We start from the raw sequence: 24405 nt of genomic DNA on the forward strand, positions 1-24405 counted from the left end.
GGTTGGTGATTTTATTGTCAACAAAGTGTCTTGTGGCTATGTCATGTGCTTGCTCTATGTGAAAACGGAGATGGTATATGTATTCCGGCGAAGAGACGGCAAAACTAAAGTATACTAAGTATCCTATGTCGCACAGCTTCTCCGTAGAGTTAGCTGCAGCTAGTTACCAGGAAAGGACTAGGGTATGTGGGTTGATCACGAAAGAGGGGGGTGGAGGAGGATGCCATCTAACAAAGCGTTCCAAAGTGTTAGCTGTCATGAGAGAGGAATGCGAGAAACTGGAACGTAATGCACGCACCAAACGTCTCAAAAAGCTTCTTGGCCTTGGCACGAAAGAAGTATGCGTGCGGCCGTTCCATAACCCAATGGTAAAAAACATATGCAGATCCAACGCACGTGTTGCAACCTATGTGAAAGGAAGCATAAGTGGTTAATTAAATGACTTAAAACTAACGGCGATGTTCACAATTTTCTTTACTTGCATCCTATCCAACCTGTAATCAACCATAAAGGCCACAACTTTATTGTCATGTAATTTCGATGTTTATGCATTGCATAATAATAATAATATTTGGGGTTTTACGTGCCAAAACCACTTTCTGATTATGAGGCACGCCGTAGTGGAGGACTCCGGAAATTTTGACCACCTGGGGTTCTTTAACGTGCACCTAAATCTAAGTACACGGGTGTTTTCGCATTTCGCCCCCATCGAAATGCGGCCGCCGTGGCCGGGATTCGATCCCGCGACCTCGTGCTCAGCAGCCCAACACCATATGCATTGCATCGTTCACTACCCATGACGAAATGCAAACTCCAAATGAGATGGATGTACATTGTGAGAGGTATACGCCATGGTGTCAAAAGAACAAAGGCAATGCATGGTGCTTGAAGAGCCAAGAATGGTGATGATATGTTTGTGCAAAGGAAAGTACTACAGGTATCAAGAAACATTTATGGATTTTGTACCTCTTGTGTCTAAATGGGGCGTGCCCATTGTGGAGGAATGGCCAAGTACGAGCATGCCCCCAGTAGCTGATACCGAATGGCTAAATCACTATGTACATCGAAGAATCTGTGAAATATAATGCACCGTCCTTTCATCAGATCGGTGTACGTTAGATATATATGTTAGCCGACATTACATATTCAGGCTTTATGCAGAAACCATGGTGGGACGTGCCCAGTTTGGACGACTATCCAAGAACGAGCACACACCCAGTGGCACGTATTTAGGGGTTAAATAAAGAAAATCAGTTATATCAAGAAATTCTTTGAATATACTTCAACATTAAATTCTGCGTACATTAGAAATGCATTGAGTCAACATTATGTTGAGGGTTTATGTAGGAAGTTATTCTTTTGTTGTTCTTGTTGTTGTTGTTGTTGTTGTTACGCCGAACAGAGCTGCGCATACGTCGCCAGCATACAAGGGTGAACCCATCACTGGTACTTTTAAGTAACATTCTGTACATGTGTACAAATGTATACGCCGAAATACCGACCGACCCAACATCTTACGCCAATCCTTGGAAAGTAGGCAAAAAAATATTCGCTTAAAAAAAAAACTAGAAATCATGGCCGAATGATTGGAACATCGGGCTGCTGCCCCGGAAGTCAGCCATTTGGTATGACTGTCGCCTACGCATTCCTCTTTATGAAAAAGGTCCGGAACAAAGTCAGGCAGGAACCTACCTACCCACCGCTATGTGCCTGGAATGATGCAAATAATATTTCGCATTAAAAACTATTGATGGGACTACTTGCATCAGCCGGGCGAGATAAATCAAGATCAGGCCAGGCCAATTTGTCCTCGGTTTTCTGTTGCGAACTTGTATCTTTCTAAATATTCTGCGTAACCACTTACGCTTATATAAGCACAAGCACACGTCAGGCTGCTGCAAGGTTCACAGGCAGTGAATGCAGTGACGGGTGCTGAGCTACGGAGCAATATCAAAGACGAAACGCTCAGGCTGTATGCCACCTCCCTTCGCGGAAGCGTGTGCTTCTCTTGGCACCGTCAGACACACAGCTGGAGCCTGGATGGACAACATCGGTAAATCACTCCGATCTGAAAGCTCGGCACCCCGGTACGCACGCCGTCTTCACACTATTCACTGGAGACGGTAGACATTCAGCTGCGATGCTCGGCACAAACGCCTCGCAATCTGTCCTTTTAGTTCTATGCAGCACCATGAAACCTAAGGACTTAGCACCTGTAATACCTTACGCGTTCCGAAGCGTCATTCGTTATACTTTCAGAAATTCTTTTCCTGACTTTATTAGTGTTTACAACTCCTTTTTCCCTTCCTTTTCTTTTTTTTTTGGCATATCATATTTCATATTTCTATTTTCTCCCGGTGACAATGTTTATTGCTCGATTTCTGGATTCCTGCGGCAAGTTGGATTGGCACCTCACGTGCTGCAGCGAACAGACAAATATATTTAAACATCACGGGCACTGCTAGTCCATAATCAAATGACGCCGATGCTAAGAGCCTCCTTGTAAGGCGGTTCTTGCTTATTGACATGACTCCATTCATTAGAAGAATTGTAACATGTATTTGCGACGTACTCAGCTGAAGTTAGCTACGCATAAAGTAAATAATTTCTGCCGTCTGTATGAGCGCTAACTCAAAGGTGACCGTGGCTGCACGGAAAAGGAAATAACGACCGCAGCTGCACGTGTGCTGTACCGCCGTCTGCGACTGCGGGAATAAGCTCAGCGGATGAGCTGAGCCTCACTACGCATTGCCTCGTTTGCCGCATTTCGGCATGGACGTGAGGGTCGTCTTACTTCTGGCTTTGCTCGTTGGAATAACCCATGCGTGAGTATACATGGATTCTTTTATTGACTTTGTGGACGAAATTGATCAGTTACAAAATTATTATGAAGATATTCATGACCGGGAAGATAACAGGCACAAGTGATAAGCACCCAAAAAGTTGTACGTGAGATTACGGGAAGCTTCCAATGCGTGGTGTAAATAAATGCGCCAATGCCATATTTTAGCGCCGTCTTAAAGACGAAAAAATAAATGTCCACTTCAGTTGCATGTCTTTTTTTGTTATATGAGCATTATAAAAACGTGTAGGACATGAAGATTGTTTGCGAATTCATTCTTTTCCTCGATCCTGCGATTTCTGTGGGTGCATATTTCCATCAAGGCTATTTGTTTTTGTCTGTGAAGATGAAGACAGGAAATAGGCGGAAACGAAGACTGGCATAGTTCTAATACATTATGGGATGTACAACTCTCCAAGAGGTTAATAACATCGCGGGAGCATTAGCCGACACGACAGTCACCGTCGTGTAACGCAGTGCAGCTATAAAAGTAGAGATGGTAGGTGCCTGGGCACGGGGAATACAGTTGTTTAACCATGGTGTGCCACGCTGTTCCGTTTAAGGCACCCTGAAACACTTTTCTAGCTTATGGAACGACTTCTGTATTAAAAAAGCTCGACTCACAAATCTCATGGCTGAAAACAATTTTCTAATCCTTCAAGTATGTTAGCGAAGTTACACGTGGTTTCGCAGAGATGTGGGACTTTCCTTACGTCTCCACTAGCACGCTGTAAGCTACACAGTAGGGATCACACAAATGTTTCTTTTTTTTTTTTTTGCTTTGCGATGCTACTCCCGGTTGAGGCATGTGCGGCGCTTTCTCGACGCGAGATTGGCACTGAAGTTATGTCACTTACAGAGATCAGTCAGCGCGCGCGCTGTTGTAACATCGTCTCACCAACGACAGGGCTCGGCACCGCACGCCATGGCGGCCGCAGTATTTACACTCTTAAACAAAAACACCCTTTGGGTCGTATCTTGCCACACAATACACTCTAAGAAACGTTTACACCCTTTGGGGTGTATATTAACCACACAACAATAATCGTCATCTGTCTTGCCCGCATTTCCTTTCTTGAAAACGCTCAACTCGCTACTTTCGTATCAAGAATGTTCTGTCATGCTGATAACTCTGCCATGCTGATAACTGTCATGCTGTTCTGTCATGCTGATAACTTGGAAGTACCGGGCTTGCAGCGTTAAAGAAAGGAAATGCGGAATGAATGAATGAATGAATGAATGAATGAATGAATGAATGAATGAATGAATGAATGAATGAATGAATGAATGAATGAATGAATGAATGAATGCGGACAAGACGGATAATGATTATACTCTAAAAAACAGTTGCACCCTTTAGGGTGTATATTTGCCACACAACAATAATCGCCATCTGTCTTGCCCGCATTTCCTTCCTTAAAAGCTGTGAGCCCGGTACTTCCAAGTTACGAACGGCATGCGTGTTATCAGCATGACATAGCATTCTCGAAAGTAGCGAGCCCAGCGTTTTCGAGAAAGGAAACGCAAGCAAGACAAAAATTTTAAAGTATGGGGTTTTACGTGCCAAAACAACTTTCTAATTATGAGGCACGCCATAGTGGAGGACTCCGGAAATTTCGACCACCTGGGGTTCTTTAACGTGCACCTAAATCTAAGTACACGGGTGTTTTCGCCTTTCGCCCCCATCGGAATGCGGCCGCCGTGGCGCAAGCAAGACAGATGATGGTTATTGTTGTGTAGAAAGATACGACCCAAAAGATGTACATTTGTTTAAGAGTGTACGCTACGCAGCACGCCGGCGCGATCTCGGAGGTCGTTCCCAGCATCCGCCGCTACGTCCAATTGGCGTGTGCAGGCTGAGAGAACAAATATGGATGGATTATCCTTTCTTGGTGTAATTGATATCGCAGACACGTGGATGTTTAATTTATTTAACTCAAAATTAGCAATTATACTATTACTGAGAATGTTCTCACGATCACGAAATCAACCAATAGCTGTTGGTGGGAGAGAGAAATAAACGGGTCGGGAAAGGCCGGGAGGTTGAATCCAAAACGTTGGGGTTTGCTATCCTGCATGGGGGAAAGAGAAAGGGTAAACAGAAGACAGAAAGAATTGGCGGAAAAAATGTACGAAAAAAATAGAGGAGGTTGGGAATGCTCTTGAGAACTATAGCTTCTGTAATAGGCCACTCGAACGCAAAGTGCCTTGACAGACTTGTAGTGTGACATTGTTTAGGACGGCTTTCCATGACTCTGTGCTCCGAAAGCGGCCAGTCGTCTAGACGTGCCAGCGCGGTCGCAAGTGACTGCCTGTGTAAGCTGTATGCAGGAAAATGGCCCAGAACGTGTTCAATAGTTTCCTTGCTGCCGAAATCGTCACAAGCAGCCCTATCTCCCCTTTTGATGCGAGAAGCAACAGATTTTGTAAAAGCGACGCGAAGCCGCAGTCGGTAAAGTGCTGTTGTCTCGTGTCGGGATAGTCCAGGTGGAAAACGAAGTCGAAGACAGGGGTCACGTCGATGCTGAGATGCGTACTGGAAACTAGGTGTTATCCACAACGATTGTCTGGCAAGCACTAAAGGTTTAGCCGCTGCATCTTTATTGACAGCAGGATTGGTTCATGCACGCCGACTTCAAGAGCAGATCGAGCAGCTTCTTCGGCATGTTCGTTGCCAATTACGCCACAGTGGTTAGGGAGCCATTGAAATGTGACTTTGTGTCCTTGCTTGACGAGCCGTTTTAAAGCCTGACGAGCCCCTTTAACTCCAAATAGCCCCTAATGCTTAGCGGCTTACAACGCGAACAAAATGCTCACACGGGTCACTGAGCTTTCAACGGTTAGGATAAGGAGTTTCGAATGACAGATGAGATGATAAAATGTAGGAGCTCTGCTCTGTTCATTGAAACAGCCTAGCAGTAGATGCTTAAACACTAGAACACTCTATGTGCATGGGCCTACCCTCACTTCTTTTCCAAGGTATGCTCAGTCATGGTTGCCGTCACTGAAACACCCTTTCGAAAATATAAGAATTAAAAACGCAAGTCTAACCTGAAATCAAACCTCCAGAGAAAAAAAATACTCTGAAATATTTGAGCCCGCATTAGGATTAAAGTTCAGCAGCATGTTACGCTCCTGTGACATGTGAAGGCGAAAGCCGGCTACACCGGTAGTAATGCATTATGTTGCACGATAGGAGGGGTCAGACTCCTTGCAAGACATAATGAGCCGCAGCGTGCAGTAAACGTATGGCACTCGTCAACAAAACAAGCGAGCACCAAATGTACTAAAGTTCTTTTCGTTCTTTCTTTCGTTCTCTGTTTCTTTTTATCTTTCTTCCTTTATGTCTTTCGTTCTTCCTTTTTTTTGCCCCTTATTTCTTTCTTCTTCCGTTTCTTCTTTCCTTCCTTCGTTATTTCTATCGTTTCTTCATTCGTATTCAGCCATTTTAACTTTGCTTACGGGGGTATGAGCCATGCCTTATATTTTTTGTCAGGGATCCTCCCACCTCGACTCACAAGTCACTGCTTTAAATAAAAGTTCATTCATTCATTCATTCAATCATTCATTCATTCACTGGACTAGACGCCGCTTCTTGGGTGGTATATGAGCCATTGCAACGAGCCACTTAAGGCTTTCGCCTTAACCCAAGAGAGCGGGAAAATGTACATTGTTAACATTGTAACGAGTCGATTAATGTTTTTGCCTTAACACAGGAGAGCTGGAAAATGTACATTGTTAACAAAAGTTCAACCTATCAGAGACAAGAAATTACGGCACAATGCTTCTCACGAAGACTGTCGATGGTAATGTGATTAGCATTCAAGCAATGTGGCGACACACGCTATTCCTGAAGTCACGTTTATTTAATATCTGTGGTGGTCATTCTGAGACTTTCCTTGCTTCGGCTATACGCCACTTACACTGTTTCCAGTATAAGCCCACTTTGCTATGGCACTCGCTTGCCAAGATCACCCATGATGGCATGATGGCATGGCATGATGGCCGGATGACAACGACACAGTGACGACAATAGAATGGCGACAACGGTATGACAAGAAGATGACAATTCTTAAATGATGACGATGGTATAACGACTACAGCGTGATGATGACGCGATGATCACAATGGGATCACAACGAGTGTGTGACAACCGTGAGACGAAGCTAGAATGAGGACTATGGCACGATCACGATGGCATGACGATGACGGTATGAGAGCAGATGCGTGATAGTGACTGCCTGAGCATGACGCAATGATAATGATGGCATGACAACTGCTGAAGATTCATAATTCCACGACGACAATATGATTACAACATAAAGAACTTGGAATGACGTTTATGGAAGGACCAAGATCATATGACGATAGCGTGACAATCATGCATGGAATGACATTTCTGAAGTGATGACGATGATGACGATGACGACATGAGAATGGCATGAAGACGACTGTGTGATGAAGACGGCGTGATGACCACGGCATGAAAAGTGGGATGTCGAAGTTAGAATGGCAACTATGGAACGAACAGCCACGATGGCTTCACGAGAATATGACAACGAATGCAGGACGACGACTGTACGACCACGACGCAATGAAGACTACGGCATAGCAGTGGTATGAGGACAATGAGACGACAATGAATGAATGACGACGATGGCGTAACGACAGTGCAATGAAAAGGGATGACGACGATGTCGTAGCGACTGTACGATGGTTGTATCATGAAAAGCGATGACAATGGCATGACAGCGATGGCATGACGAGAGTCGGATGACAAAACTGGAATGACGATGATACAACGACCCCGATGACATCATGACCACGAGTACGCCCATAGTAGCCCAAGCTGTTAAATCACTTGAGCCACTGAGTTGGCGTAGAAGGCGTGACGACGATACCATGACGAGGGTTAGACGACGAAGCTGCAACGATGACGATGAAATTACCGCGATGCCATCACAACCACTAGAACATACCACGCGGACCAAGGAGGTAATCAACTTGGGCCACAGGGTCGGAGTAAGAGGATGGATGGATGGATGGATGGATGGATGGATGGATGGATGGATGGATGGATGGATGGATGGATGGATGGATGGATGGATGGATGGATGGATGGATGGATGGATGGATGGATGGATGGATGGATGGATGGATGGATGGATTGACTATTTGAAAGTACCGTCAAAAGCATATACTAGCATGCAAAAACTATAAAAAGCAAACGGAAACACCGTGAGACCCAGGTGTACGGATCCCGGACGCCAGGAGAGGGCAGACGCAAATACAGGCCTTAACGTTATGTGAAGGGTACTCGTATAGTACGCCAGAAAGGCCGCGCTCAGAGATAATAGGTTTCCAGCAGGAAATTCCAGAAACAAAAAAAGAAAGGAAAATGGAACAGTATGACCAATTGGGCTAGTTGCTTCACTTGCGTCTTGAAACTATAGAACCGCACAAAGACGAGTACGAAGAGAGAAGACAGAACAAGGCGATTTAAGCTCCATGTCCTGTATTCTCTTTCGTACTCGTCTTTGTGCGCTTTTACAGTTTCAAGGTGCAAGAAAAAGAAAGACAGACCACCCTATCATGCCTATCACTCCTTGTAACTGTGCTAGAGCACTGTTAGTGAAATAAAGAGTTGGCTCTTTGGTGCACGAACGCTTGTATTATCAAGTACGTGTGGAAGTCTGTCGTGTAAATCCTGTGACTCCTGTGAGACACTCGAACACCTTATATTGGAGTGTCCCGCATTCGTCACACAACGTGCACTGCTAATTAATGACTATGGACTGATTAGACTCAAGTTTACGAGCCTTGACGATTACCTGTTTCCGAGAGAGAGTGCTGCGCAACGCGACCAGGCCCATAGAGCCTTGCTTTCATGCGCAAAACTGATTTGGCCTGCCGTTCATAGACAATATTTCCGTGTTCCTACATTATTTTTTCCGCGTCTCTGTTATTTGTTTATTTCCTATTTTCTTTCCTACTTCATTGTTTCCTATCTTCTTCTCCTTTTTTCATTCCCTCCACCCGAAAGATTAGGCAGGGGTTCTGCTCCTCTCATTGGCAGCTGTCAGCTTGCTCTCTTCCCGTTTCCTTTATGTGCTTGTACATTTACAAGACAAATAATAATAATAATAATAATAATAATAATAATAATAATAATAATAATAATAACAACCTCAATACGCTTGGCTTTCTGTCTCTGGACTGGAATTTTCAGCCATACACTTATAAGTTAGACATATAGATACCACATGATAAACTGCAAAAAATAATACTAAATGCAGTAGACAGTTGTAGGTGAGCATTCGTACCACTTCTATGGCGTGCCTTGACAAGAATGCATGCAGTTACCAAAAACAAAATGAAATACTCCGGTTTAATTACTTGTTATGGCAGCTAAGGTTCTTAACGTGAGCCTAATTTAAGCTGCCGAGCGTTTTTGTAGCCCCTCGTCAAGCAGCAGAATGCCATAGCCGCAGAGCGATGGCCATGGCGGTAATGATAACTAAGCCAACTTCAGCCAGGAAAAAAAGACTCCTTAGAAGATTTTACGAGTCACGAACATATCATATCAAGTCATCATCTCATTGTCATGGTACTAAATTGCTAGCAGTGCCACATTTCTGACTAGCAAAGTCGCACATTGCTGAAATCGTTGATCTGACAATTTACGGAGTAAACCTGCTCGTACATCTACTAGTTTTATCGCACATTCCTTCTACAAGTCTCACTGCCATTTAGTAGCTAAGATAAACGTAAAGACCCTGAACTCGAAATATTCTTACTTTCTACACTTGTCCTACAAGCATAAAGGGTGTCTGGAAGCGGGATAGTTTGATGTATTTTGTCGCCACGCTCACCCGACTTTTACCTTCCTGTGGCTACAGTATTGCAGTGGTTTGACTATCTCACTATTTCTGCAATCCTGTGAGCCTTCGATGATTTTTGTTTTGCCATAGCCTGCAGACGTCACGTAAGTGGAACTGACGTGGGAAATATTATACCAATAGCGTGCTATTCTTTTCTAAAAAAGATGTTAAAAACGCAGCCCCGCGTCTTCAATTCTTTTCTTTTTAGGAATCCCCGCTGCTGGAATGTAAAAAATGGCGTCGTCTGCTTCGGCAAGAATTACTACTACAGTAAGACGACCGATCCGGATGGAAGCGTTCAAGAACAAATGTCTTACAGTTCCAGTAAGTGTTTAGCGCTTTCTCCACTTAAGCCGGGCATACAAAAACAACCTGGTAGAGCTGCTAAAAGGGGATGCTTTCAAGGGTAGGATGTCAATCGTAATAAAATATAAACATTTAAACACATACTTTGATGGCTAAGCCTACTTAAAATTTTTATATTATAATTGAGGCATATATCTGAGAGAAACGCAATGTGTCCATGTTTTTCCCGCATTTACTGTGTTGGTATTTGTCAGTTTCAGTTTCCCTGTATCGACTGTAATTCTCTTTTGCTTTTACATGTCTTGTTTGATTTATTAGAAACCATCACGATATTATCACTGTCTTACAGTGTAGCTTAATTTTCTTTAATACAAATGTAGTAACGTGGCTAAAATTCGGCTATAAAACACGTACATTAAAGAAAACATTCCTAATTCACAAACCCGTGCTTCGTATCACCTCTACGTACTTATTGAGGCTGCATAGTCGGTTACAGGCAATGCTGGAAAGCACATACGTTGCGCCGAAATGCCAAATCAATCATTTCTTACCCATTCATCTCAGTAAAATGATCCTCCCCATGGGAGACAGATTTAAGGAGATTGAGCTTGGCCCAGAGTGGTGTTTAACCTTCGGAAGGCGTTTACCTCAAAACAAAATTTGTACAGGTTGAGCACTGTCTGGGTAGCTCGTGTTAAGGGCGAGGCGTAGCCGGCACATGCCTTTGTTGTTCTAGTAGAGAAAACGCTGATCAGCATTGTAACTGCAAGCGTTATTTCTTCACTGCAATAAATGCTATCAACGAAAAAGAAAGGTGCATCAGTGGGGTAGCTTTGTCGAGTGTTTTCCTTTCTTTCTTTTAATGGACGATTTAGGTAAGGTGATGGATAAGATGCCTTGTTCTTCACGATTTTTTTTAAATATTTGGGACGACGATGTTCTAATATCATCTGATAACTGCTGACTATTCGAATTTTGGCACGAGTGCCACCGTAATTCCAAATCAACAGAAGCCGCGAAATTCACGAGATGATCACGAGTTTCTCTACCTGGCTGACCGAACTGCACCTGTTCACGCTGAATCAAGAGCACATCTCCAGTTTCTCAACCCATCATGACGACATTAGATTCGCTTTCGGCTCCGGTTCTCGGAATTCTTTCTGCGATATTATGTGAGTGAAAGCACAATACGCTGTAGCGTATTTTTGTAAACGAGCAATGCAGACGGCTTTTATTTTTCTCTTAGAGGGCAAAGGACGGGATCCTTGTGCCCACGCCCTTCCCCCTTTCCTGCACTCTTATCTTCGTCGTTTTCTTTCCCCACAGGCCAAGCGATAATCGTTTAGCGGAGAACAGCCCTTGCTTTGATGTTTTCATAGCAGGGTGAGTATATCTATTGCTTGTACTTAATAAAAGACGGTTGCTGAGAACGCCTTTGTTGCAGGTTAATATGTGCGCACGTGCGTGTGCGCGCCCAGAAGTAGAGGTGCCGTTGTCCCACGTACCACCACATCGTAGCATAGCGCCATATTCTCTATTTGCCATTTCCATTCGAACCGATACAGCAGAACAACGATGTTATTTGGGAATTTCCTGTTGTCACTTCTTCCTGTAAAGTGTTCTTTCTTCTTTTCTAACCACTGAAAATGCCTCGGAAGTTCTACAAAAATAAACATCTGTGGTTTAGATGATAAGCTTCGGCTGAATACTGTTACAAGTCGTAATCATACAGGATATTTTCATCGCGTAGTTAAAAATTTACTTGCCATGCGGTCTGAGCTGCACCCTCTGTGTTGTTACTTGTAGCATTTTACCTCTATCTATCAGTGTCGCCGACGTTCTTCCATTGTTATTCGAGAGTTTGTAGATGCACAATGTTCTTTCGAATATAAGCTTTCTGTTCTGCAAAACAAAAGATTAAATAAAATGTAACTGCAGTTTTCTCAATTTAGTCAATGCCTATTTTAATCATTCCCCTCATGCTTTGTTTCGAGATGTCTTGTCGTTAAAACAATTCCTACGGAAATGTGCCACGAGTGTTTCTTCATATTTCTGCAGTGCTAGAAAACATTTAGGACATTCCGTACGCGTATGCGCCTCTGCAGAATTATTGAGAAAATACCAGCATGATTTGACATCATGACACAATGACGCCTCGTCACCATGACGCCTCACGTTTTCAGCACTCCATTTACTTTCCGTTGACACCGAGAGAAGACTCCGTCGTCCCTCGGCATCATGCAACCACACCAAATTCCGACATCTGGAACAGCTAACACTGTTTCCGCGAGTGAAACGCACCCCTCAAACGCATGCATGAGCACGAATAAACGTTGCCCGTGGCAGCGTCAGGGGGTGAGCAGAGCCAGCCAATCGTCGTGCATGGCGTCGGACGTGCCTACGACATGGTGCGGGTGTTGTAGTCAACTACAACTAAACCTTGCACTCCCATGGTTAGTTCTAGTTCTAGCAGACATACATAAGCGCCCCAGAGAGTAGATGGGAGAACGGTGCGGTGGTACTTCACTTGGTAAGAGCATCGTAATGCTAAACCCACCTGCCCTCGGTTGTTTTTCTATTCACTTTCATTTCCATTTATTTATCATTTCTTTACTGGATTTAGGGAGTAAAATAATTTATCCTATGCCGGCCTTCGTGTCATTTTTTGCTGGCTTATCATGGTTTCACTAATAAAAATCGAGCCCCTGCGTTTCATTTGTTCTCATTCATATATATAGGGTGTCCCAGCTAACTTGGACCAAGATTTTGAAAAAAAGTACTATGCGTTCTTCAGAACAGAAATTGCGTGGATGTTGTTAGCGTTTATCGAAACTTAGAGTACTATTTCTTTGCTCGTTTCTGTTTGAGTAATGAGCCCAGATAAATTACCTACTGTTTAAATATAGCTTGAAACGTTCAGGCAACAATCGGAATGTTGTAGAGATCCACAAATATTGCCCAACCCAGGCACTTCCAACGAGATAGACTTAGCGTGGCCGTTTTTTATTCGGGAAAAACAAAATCCCGCAGAGTTTTAAAAATACCACGTGACAGCGCGCTTTGTGCGCCCGAATGCGCCACGATTACAGCGCTCTCAACCGTGCTTTGTAAAAAACATCACTCGCTTCGCGCCTTTCGTGCTGCCCATGACAGAACTTCGCATTGTGCTTGGTTCCGAGATAAAAGCCAGCGGGTTCGGGTGGCAGTTGAAATACAGCGCGGCTCCCGTTTCTGTGGCGATAATCTCACTCTCACACTAGCAGAACGCATGCGGAGGAAAAATGACAAGCTCATTAGTTCGAATTTGGGAACAAGACCCCAACAAGCAAACGCGCAGTATAGCAAGCTTGATAACGTCGTGTGAATTACGCTGGTTGTCACAAAAAGAAGAATTGAAAACTCACATGGAAGGTTGCTTTTCAGCTTCCTGTCCATTCCTTGTGGGCAGAGAATTGGTAATTTCATATTACTTACGCGCCTTTGCGACGTCGTACAAAAGTGTCACACAGATGGCTCTCTTCATGAATAATGGTTGTAGAGATTTATTCGCTATGATGTCTGTGCAAAGAATGTGTTCAAACAAGTCCCCCTCTGCCATAATGCAGTATTGGCACCTTTTCAGCACGTCCATTGTAGCTTTTTTTTTTTATGACGCAAGATGGTATCTCGCTGCAGGCCTCACCAATCTCTGCCATTAGCGCTTCTGGTGTAGTTGTAGGTTTGCGGTACACTCGGTCTTTCACATGTCCCCACAAGAATAAGTCAAGAGGTGTCAAGTCCAGTGGCCTTGCAGGCCATGCCACTGGTCCATGCCGCCCGACCCGCTGGCGTTTGAAGGCTTCGTCAAGCCAGGCTCGGGCAAAGCTGCTGCTGTGAGCTGGTGCACCGTAGCGCTGATACCAAGTTCGCTTTAGAAACGCAAGAGGAAGATCACAGCGAAAATCTTTGACTGAGCCTTCCTAGATGTCGTTCTCGTACCACTGAGCAGTGAGCTTGTGGTAAAAAAATATGGGGCCAATTATTCTTCTGTCAAGGATACCGCACCACACACTGAATGATCATTGGTACTGGTGTCTGGTCTGCGCCACCCAATGGGGGTTCGTATGGCTCCAGTAATGCGCATTATGGATGTTGACTTGAGAATTTCTGGAGAAGGTTGCCTCATCTGTCCAGAGCACTTTGTCAACTAAATCCCGTATTTCGTCGCTGTTCACAAGGATCCAATTCGAGAAATCAAGCCGCCATTTAAAGTCCCTTTTTTGCAGTTTTTTATGCAGTTGGAGGTGATACTGATGCATTTCAGCCTTCCTAAGAACTCTTCGCACTGAGGACCTTGAAATGCCGACCTCACCACTCACATCACGCACGCTGGAATGAGTGTTTGCAGTCATGAAAGCCAAAATGTCTCCTTCAGCCTCTTCACTGATGGTCCCCTTTCTGTGCCGCGTCTTCTTGAAGCTACCTGTTTCAGCGTCAAGTAACTCATAATTGTGTTCGCGCTAGGTCTCCCCTACATTGCCAATTTCGCTATACCTTGGCAGCTTACCTCTTGTCGCCCCGTGGCACTCCCAAGGCTAAGACCATGTTCACCTTCTGCTCGCTTGAGTACGGCACGCTTTAGGCACTGCAAACAAATTCTTCGAAACGGATGCGCGGCACGAAAGTAATTGACAGTCGAGCTCACATGCATCTAGCCGCTGGCACAGCTTGGACGAAAAGCGGCGTTGTAACAAATGATGCTCTCTATCGCACAGGTTCCAGATGTATGATGCATGTTTTGTGTGTATTTTTTCTATTCCGCATCGACTTCAACGCTGGAAAAAATATTTCTATTCTCGTCATATCAGAATAAACGGCTAATGGCGGTGCATTCTTAGGCGACTGCTGACGGTATGTGAAAGCCGAGCAAAGGTTGAGCCCGTCCTTCTAAGTGAAGGCGCGTCGCTGGCGATATTTTTACAAATCCCTCATCAGAACGCTGTAATCGCGGCACATTCGGGTGCACAGAGCGCGCTGTCATGTGCTATTTTTTTAAACTCCACGGGCTTTCGTTTCTCCCGAATAAAAACGGCCACGCTAAGTCAATCTCGTTGGAAGTACCTGGTTTGGGCAATATTTGTGAAGCTCCACAACTTTCCTATTGACGCCTGAACGTTTCAAGCTATATTTAAAGGTGAATAATTTATCTCAGCTAATTACTCAAAAAAGTACGAGCAAAAAATGATAGGGCAAGTTTACTGTAAGTACTGTAACGCATAGTTTTTTTTTTCAAAATCTTGGTCCAAGTTAGCTGGGACACCCTGCATATATATATATATATATATATATATATATATATATATATATATATATAACATATATATATAGGGACATCAATATAACATATATATAACAATGGCAATTCATTGTTAAAGCAGCTCAGAAAGAAGTACTATTTAAGGTCGTCTAATGTAGTGGATGGAGGGGTAGAATTGAAGAGGCGTTTATATATATATATATATATATATATATATATATATATATATATATATATATATATATATATATAAGAGGCGTTTTATATATATATATATATATATATATATATATATATATATATATATATATATATATATATATATATATATATATATATATATATATATATATATATATATATATATATATATAAAACGCCTCTTCAATTCTACCCCTCCATCCACTACATTAGACGACCTTAAATAGTACTTCTTTCTGAGCTGCTTTAACAATGAATTGCCATTGTTAATGAATGGAAAGACTAATGAATGGAGCACTCGAGTCGAATCCTTTTCTCACCAATATCATGGAGCCAGGGTCGATCTCTGGCATCTCTATGCTGTGATGACGATCAAAGTGCATCTTCATTGCCATCTGGTATTTCTGTCGGCGCAGCTAGTCTTTGGGATGTAATTTGTGCTTTGTAAATATTGCCAGCTATATTAGAAACCGGCTATTTAGGGTGTTATTACTGCACAGAAAACTGCGCCCAAACTTACAAAAGAAAGCTAACGAAAAAATTTTTACAAATGATCATTTCCTGAAGCAAGTTATTAAAATCACCCGTAGTTTTGTCCTCATTTCTGCGCCAAACGTTATGTGGGGGATCTTAGCAAAGAAATTGCGGACACAATGCTTTGCCTGCATATCTTGCTTCATACTTTAAAAAAATTATGTCCCAATATTTTCAGTTTTCACTTAGCATATTTACACAATTATAAGAACCATGTTACTTTCAAAGCTAGAAGAAGCCTAGCAATACATTTGCCTGGCCTAGCTTTAGGCTCTGTACAAAAAAAAAAAAGATAAAGAGGGCTCAGAGAGGACGTTGTTTCGCTGGTCGGATCCAGGAGGAAAGAGTCGCCGCAAACTCCTCTCCCTTCTTCCAGATGGCAATTACCTAAAATCCCAATATCATGGAATGAATTATTTCTTGGCTTATGCTTTTTTTTCTTGCTCCTTTTCCGTTTCATTCTCATCTGTGCCTTCCATTTTCATGTGACATTAGAGATCAAGGAAGAGTTGAACTTTGCCAAACCATATCAATTTTATCGCTTGCAGGCGGCTGTGCGCAGTAACAAAATCTCTGGCCGTCTGTATTGCCAGCATGTCCTTCCTGGTATCGCTCATTTTCAGAAGCTTCTTCGGAGTTAGGGAAAAAGGCAACTGTGTTGGCGAGAGCTGCCTGCATTAATAGTTTTACTGCTCTCTATAGCCGATTGCATAAACACCCACGCAAACGTCGATCTGAATGCTTTCTTCTTGAGTGTGCTGTATATACCTCACGCAAGAACATGCCATTGGGGATTCGTTTCTTTTTCTGAAAGACAGCGGCTTGAGTTGGCTGCACGAAAGCATAGAATGAACCATATTCCGAAGAAACTAGCCCCCAATAATTGCAAATATGGATGTTTACAAGGATGTGTTTAGTTTATTACTTCACGCGTAATGAGCACCGTATATATACCAAAAACGTGCATTGTCATTGAGGCTTCCGAACCGATACACATCAGAGTGCATAGCTCATAGTCAAGAAGCACGTGAACAACTAGCACCATTTTATCAATTGTGAAAATAAATTTAACTGTGCTTTCTAATAACTAATAGTTTACGCATGGTTTGTCTACCAAGAAGTTAGAGCTTCAACTTACCCTCGTTTATTGCGTTTGAATATTTCCCGCGTTTAGTTTGATTTTACCTCACATGTGATGCAATTAGGATAACAATTTTTTATTGAGCTTTGTATGGTCCTAAACAAACCGTATGTAAATATTTTGCCAGCCCTGCTGAAAAGAAAAAAACATACCAATGTTCGGATGCTCACGGCTTCTAGGTATTTACTCGCAATTAGATGGTTAGATGATTAGATGATTAGACGATTAGATGATTATATGGACTGCCTCTAATGCTGCCGCAATGCGTGCACTGCAGTGCAGTAAAAGACTGGAACTGTTGTTATCTCTCCTGGAAACATCGATGCTATAGAGCTTCTAAGTACACGTCGATTGTTAAACGGGCAGCATGTGTGAAGACTCCTTCTTAAGATAAGTAGCTGAACATGCACACTTTTCTTTTCGTGGGATGATTTTTCAGGGAGCAGAATTTATATCGGACCCGCCATGGTTGCTCAGTGGCTATGGTGTTGGGCTGCTGAGCACGAGGTCGCGGGATCGAATCCCGGCCACGGCGGCCGCATTTCGATGGGGGCGAAATGCGAAAACACCCGTGTGCTTAGATTTAGGTGCACGTTAAAGAACCCCAGGTGGTCAAAATTTCCTGAGTCCTCCACTACGGCGTGCCTCATAATCAGAAAGTGGTTTTGGCACGTAAAACCCCAAATATTATTATTATTTATATCGGAACGTTAGCGTATACGATGCTTAATCACCAGCGCAAGAAGAGGGAACGAAATCACCATGGTCCACGCAATAAATTGCTCAACATGTCCATTACAGAGTTTTCCCAGCGGATCTTTCCCTGTGGGATGTTCGTGGTCCCCAGGGATCGTTGTCATGGAGTACAACGCGGCTGGACTGCGCCTTCGGGAGCAAGACCGCTCCATGCTACCATGCACTGAGTTCCTCAGGTCCTGTAGCCTGAGGCAATGGCATTCGCCACCTCCTCGTTTGTCTATCGCTCTTCTCCGTGTCTGCAATCCTGGTTAAGCCTCAATGCTCGCGCTAGGTTTAAGAATAACTGGCTGAACTAATATATTGTCGTTTTGATCTCATTAAGGTGACTTCTAATAAAAATTGCTTAGTTGTTTCCAACTGACTTCCGTCTGTCTAGATCTTTAAGGCGAAAGCCGTAAGTGACTCATACCCCTCATGACATTGAAAATAACGCGTCGTCCGGTCCAATGGTACAAGAACTACCATCATCAGCAATTGATCATACACGCCTAAGCAAGCAAAAAACAATAGAGAATCACCGACCAAATACTCCGTACAGATGGTTAACCAGTGAAGCTGAAACGTGCGGCTCCGGTGTTTATCACTGGGTCAATCCCGACGGTGCATTAAAGTTTTTATTAATTATTGGTTGCGTCTTTGTGCTTTGTAATGAGGTTACATGCTAGTTCGATGTCTTGAGTTTGCTCGGCGGCGTGGTTAGCAGCATCCGCCCGCCATTGACGCGTGCGATTCTGCAAAATTAAATTGCTTGAAAATTACATCTGTCCGTCACGCAAGACAATGAATGGCTCATATCCCCACAAACACAGCCTACCCGTTACAACGACAGAAGAGAAATTCTACGCTGGAACGATGAGCGCCAACGGAGCCAGCTGTCGAAGAGGGCGACAACGACGAACGCACGCGGGAGAAGTGGGACGAGTGCGTTGGCGCGGTTGCGCCGAGGGGCGCCGACGAGCTAGCTGTGGAAGAAGACGACGATGCTCGAGCCATTGCTGATGATGACACTTTTTATGCGAAGCATATTACTAGAGTTCAACCCAGCTCCTCAGGCGCGGCGGTGTCGCCTTCAATACCACGTGACACCGTGACGTCATGACAGAGGAGAAACGGGGCTCCAACTCGCGCCGTCGCTCGCGGCGTCGCCTTCAAGGCTGACCACGTGACACCGTGACGTCACGACAGAGGAGAAACGGGGCTCCAACTCGCGCCGTCGCTCGCGGCGTCGCGGCGGTATATAAGCAGCTGCGCTTGCCTCTGCTAGACACTCACGAGGTGAGATGCCTCCTGGAGACAGAGCTGCTCGTTGGAATGAGAAGCGAAGGCTGCGGCGTGCTACAGAGACTGTTTCGAGGTGGCTTTGCTACGGCGCAGTGACTACGCGCCCCGCATCGGACGCGGTGAGCGTCGAGCAACGCAGCGTTCGGCGCGACAACGGAATGTGCGCCTGAGCAAGCGCCGCACGCCTGAGCCGACGCCGACGACACCGGCTTTTCTGCGACACGAGCTCCCTAACGCTGTCGCTTTAAAATAAAGGCTAATGTGCATCGCATCCTGGGCTTAACCTTAGCTAAGCCACAGCCAGTTTTTTTGTACAGAGGCGCTGACTGCATTTTTGTTTCGCCTAGCCATAAAAAGTTTCGCTTTAAAGATGCAATGGCTTATCCCTCTCGTAATGGAGAGGCTACCAGCACTCAGCAAAGTGAATCGTACAGTGTATCCATTAATTGGAATCGCGCATACAATGTGCAAAAACGCGGCTTCTAGTCGAGTGATAGAAAAAGTGGCTGACGATGGCGAAACAAATGCGAAATTTCTGCGCAGCTTCATACGTGTTTTCATTTCGCGATATAGGGAGGCAAAATATTTGAGACCGAAATCACCGCACCAACTAGCAGTTGGCCAGTGCCGTCAGGGCCTTCGCATTGGGAGAGGCGCTGCCATGATAAGGGGTATTGGAGCCAGCTGTGGAGGACGACGACAGCGAAGGCGTGAGCGATATATTGAAGGAAAGACCGGGAACAATAACCAGACTTTCAGATTGAAATCACCGCAATGACTGGATCAGTGCCATCACCGACATTGCAGAGGGAGGGAAGTATGGCAACGCTAACATGAAGAGCGGCATTGGAGGCAGCTGTGGAAAAAGACGATGACGAACGCGCGAGCAGTGGCACGAGAACGTTTCTGCATCTGCTTTTTTTTATATTTATTTTACTCTGCGTTTATGGTCTTCAAATAAGAATTTCCTTTAGCTTCCTCTTGCCGCCCGTATCCCCTTTAGTGGATACGAGCCGTGACAGAGGTTCATCATCATCATCATCATCATCATAGTGCGGTTATGCCCAACATTACTAGATTACCTCTTTCAGTTTGCAAACTCCGGCGCCGCAGGTGTCGCCCTTCGATGTTCCGCCGAGCGAGGGCGCGCTCGTCTGCGTTTGACCGGTCTCGTTGGGTCTGACGGCGGCGACGGCTGTTTCGGCGAGTGTCGGCGGTGCGTCTGTCTTCTTGCAACTTCTCTGGCGAAGTCAACGCAGGCTTGGCCCCGTGCCGAGTGTTTCTTCGTTACCTTCAACTGTGTTGTGTAGTGATCACTATCCCTGTGAGTGCCAACGATATCTATCGACGCAGCTCGTGCGGCGTGTGCTCCCGCTGCAAGTTGGCACATTCGCGACCACTTGCGGCGTCCTTGCGCCGGAGCTGTGCGTCTTGCGGATCGTGCGGCGTAGCTTGACTTCTTCACAAGAACAGCTTGTCAACGTAATGCGCGACTACGGTTGATCACCGTTGTTTATCACAAGTGCATATATGTCGTGTCTGGCTGTGACGTGTGCTGGATCTGAGAAAACATGCCTCGTTGCTTTGTGACTAGTTGCCGAAGTGGCTACGATTCGACGAAATCCACGGCTGAAAAAAGACATTTTTTTAAGCCACCCGCTGACGAGGTCCGCCTTCAACAGTGGCGACGGGCTATACCCAGATCGGATAAGGAGTTATCCAGCTCATGCGCCGTTTGCGACCTCCACTTTCACGAGGAAGATATTGCGAAGGACTTCATTCACAAAGTTCATGGTGAAGTAGTTGTCATACCGCGTGACAAGTGGGCTCTTAAGGAAGATGCCGTGCCGCGCATTTTTCCCAATTGCCCTAAATACTTGTCGAAGCCAGCGCGAAAACGCAAGGCTCCAACCGTGCGTGCACCGCCTCGGCCTAAGCGTCAGAAAGGGCAAAAAAAGAACGACAAAGAGGCTGCTACGTCGAAATTCTGCGTTTCCAGTGGTGACATTGACAGCAATGTTGTGCAGGAGAACAACATACAGCTTTTTAATGAGTTGTGTGGCATGGCAGCAGCAGGCCAACGGTTGCAGGGTTGGTTACTTGAGGTGGTTGGCACTACAATCGTGGTGTACAAGCTGGTAATGAGAGAAGACCTTCCAGCAATCGACAGGGCTGTGTTAGTGTCGAGAGACATGACCGCCTCTGTCAGTGCCAAGGGGCAACGTGTGCAATCGGCTGTGTATGCTTCTGATGCGAGCATTGAACTGAAATCATGTGACGACCTAAAGTTGCTACTTTCTTGTATTGAAAGGCTGAATTTTTGTGAAGGTTGCCCTGCTGATAATTACCCCTGTGTCTTGTCATCAGCTGTTGCCATTAAAAATGGTGAAACATGGCATCGCAAATCGTGCACAATTCTGTCTCTAACTGCAACATGCCACGAATGCCGGAGTTTGCACAAGCTCTTTTCACGGCGTCGCAAGACAAGCAACAGGTTGAAATATAGGAGCACTAAAGTGAAGTCCCTGCGTCGAAAGGCATTAAGAGTAACTATGCAGAGAGAAAAGATGAAGAAAGAAGTAACCACCATGAAAAAAAAAACTTCAGAATTGTGACAAGGATGCACTTTTTCTCCAGAGATTTTAACCATCGGTTACAAAGCAAGGAAAAGGTGGCTATAGCAAACAAAAAAGCACGTCTCTTGTAACTCTGGCTCTTGGAAAATGGTTCCCAGTTGATTTTTATTGCATTGATTCAATAAATTGTTTTCAATTTGGCTTTTGTTCTCGTCATTTTTTAGCGTTTTATAGTCTTAAGAACGGCGAGCTTTCACTGAAGTAGTTGAGTATCTTGCATTTAACAAACGCGTATCCTAGCATTAAGTGTTCTGGAACAAAAGGGTGGTTCTAAGCTTTAGGTTTCAGTATTTTCGGCGGCATCAGATACCTATTTTACGTGCCTCACCGCTAACATGTGATTTTATGCAAAACTGAATTAAAAAGAACAGGAAACCGATGAATCCTCACAGCTCAATAGATAGGAGTCCCGCGCAGCAGTAGCTAGGTTCAGGCATCTCAGTAGCACCTCTGCCGGGTGGCATCGCTCTAATGGCTCAAACGATATTCTAGTAGCGAAGTGGAAATAACGTTTGCTCACTATCTCGAAAATAACTCCCATTACACATAACTAACCCCGTAAATTGCGTTGAACGCAGCGCGCAGGCTCCGTGACGATGATGCGACCGGGCCAATGCTGTCAGAAGCGCCATCTCGCGAGCGGGAACTGAAGGGGGCCACATTTGCCGCCGCATCCCGGCGGAGTTTGCAAACTGAAAGAAGTAATCTAGTAACGTTGGTTATGCCGAGGGGGCGCCCACAAGCCAGTTGTGGTAGACGACGACGACGACTGCGCGAGCAGTCACAGGCGCGCGTTGGTGCGGTTACGCCGACACCGATGCTCAATCCAGGAACGGGCACCTAAGAGTTGCACTCTAAACAAACACGTGACCTTCTCTATAGCCCATACTACCGTAACCAAGCAAAAAATTCAATGGCTCATACCCACGGAGGCTACAAGCGCTCAGCAAAGTGAAGCGAACAAAGCACACATTCACTGAAATCACTTGTACAACACACAGAACAGCATACGTTTCAGTCCCCTGCTCAGAGGATGCAACATAAAGTCGAAGTGAAACGACGTTGGCACAAATCGGACCCCGCTATAGGAGCATGCGAAGCCGCAGCTAAGCGTCGAAAACGAGCCGAAGAAGCGGAACTGCGAAAGGAGCAACGCGGCGATGCGAGACGGTACATTGCCGAGTGTGCAGCGAGCTTTTGCCTTCGTGTGCGACAGGAATATACCATGCATGGTGCCGAACGGCGTGCAGTATTGTGAATATGTCCAAAACCCAAGTGTCTCTGTTTGTGTGTTATTCTATCTAACTTAAGTGATTTTTAACCTCCCAACGTCGAACGATTGACTACAACCGAGCGGCGCTTGGAGAATTTTCGCAACACCTTATAAGACCGGCCCGGGGTGCCTTATGTGTTTTGTTGTTCCGTGTTTTTCCACGTTTGCTAATCGGGAAGGAAAAGAGGCCTGTATTTCTATAATTATAATGTGTCTTCATGCTCACGTATGCCTTTGTTCAGATTGTTATTTAAAGAAAGTGTTATTCATAGGAACCTGTGGAATAAATAATTTAGCCTCCCATATATCCCTGCTCGAACACTGCATCCACGAGATCATTTCATTTTGCCCAGAGTGCGAACTAGATATGGGAGACACGACAAGAGGCGGTCTGCCAGAGCCAAGGGCCTTCAAGAAAGGTACCAAAGCAACCAGCACACCGCTTATGTCGATGCGGCAAAGAAAAACCACCAAACTTACGTAGTGAGCGCCGTGACCGGAGAGGGAAGTATCCTCAACGCCGCGACCATAAAAACAGCGTCCACCGTGGAAGCGGAAGAGACTGCCATTGCTTTGGCCATCATGAATCCCTCCGTGCAAACTATTATAAGTGACTCCAAAAGGGCAATAGTCAACTTTTCGAGAGGCAGCATAGGCGTCTGTGCAGCGCGAGTCCTACGGGACTTTAATAATGAAAACACTGTTGAACTCGTATGGGTCCCTGCCCATTCGGGGAATCAAGGGAATGAGGAGGCGCACTGGGTAACCCGAGGTCTAATCAACCGGGAGATGTGCCCCTCAGACTCGGACCCCATGGATGAGGCACCGACGACATACCACGATATAACAAACTATTACAAGCAAAAAAGGCGAATCTACCCGCCTCCAAACGCAAGCCTCACGCGAGCGCAAGCCTCGATCCTGCGTCGAATCCAAACTAAATCGTTCCCCAGCCCACATTGGCTAGCCATAATTACCAACGGGCAATGGAACCCAATACGTCAAAATTGCACAAATCAAACATTGGCTACCCAAAATCACATTCTTTGGGAGTGCGAAGGCTTACCCCCTCCCAGGTCGCTCCTGCCAGCTCCCTCGCAACAGACGTGGGAAGAGCTGCTCAGAACGCCGGATGAAAAAGTACAAAAAGCCCTCGTTGCCTGGGCCGAAAGGGTCGCTCCTCGTGAGGGGCCATCCTAGGACTCGGGCCTGCCAGAACATAACTGAGCAGAATCTCAGTAAAGTTGTTACCACC

The 24405-nt window shown here is 45.1% G+C and overlaps 2 protein-coding genes across 4 annotated transcripts in view; one reads left to right on the forward strand and one right to left on the reverse strand.

The window, feature by feature from the left end:
• Positions 1–24405, reverse strand: part of LOC135903884 (kin of IRRE-like protein 3) — a 612412-nt gene that overhangs the window by 392818 nt on the left and 195189 nt on the right. The gene's annotated exons all lie outside the window — the stretch shown is intronic.
• Positions 2351–24405, forward strand: part of LOC135903870 (oxytocin receptor-like) — a 65794-nt gene continuing 43739 nt past the window's right edge. The window contains exons 1-4 of one of the 3 annotated variants that reach the window (XR_010564945.2): positions 2650–2825; positions 9932–10047; positions 11356–11412; positions 11474–12744. The gene's annotated coding sequence lies outside the window, so the exon portion shown is untranslated. Of the gene's footprint in view, positions 2826–9931; positions 10048–11355; positions 11413–11473; positions 12745–18002; positions 18318–24405 lie in introns of those variants that run through there. The other 2 variants (XR_010564944.2, XM_065434289.2) reach the window with 2 other exon arrangements.

The sequence above is a fragment of the Dermacentor albipictus genome, chromosome 1, assembly GCF_038994185.2.
Source record: "Dermacentor albipictus isolate Rhodes 1998 colony chromosome 1, USDA_Dalb.pri_finalv2, whole genome shotgun sequence".
Lineage (NCBI taxonomy): Eukaryota > Metazoa > Arthropoda > Arachnida > Ixodida > Ixodidae > Dermacentor > Dermacentor albipictus.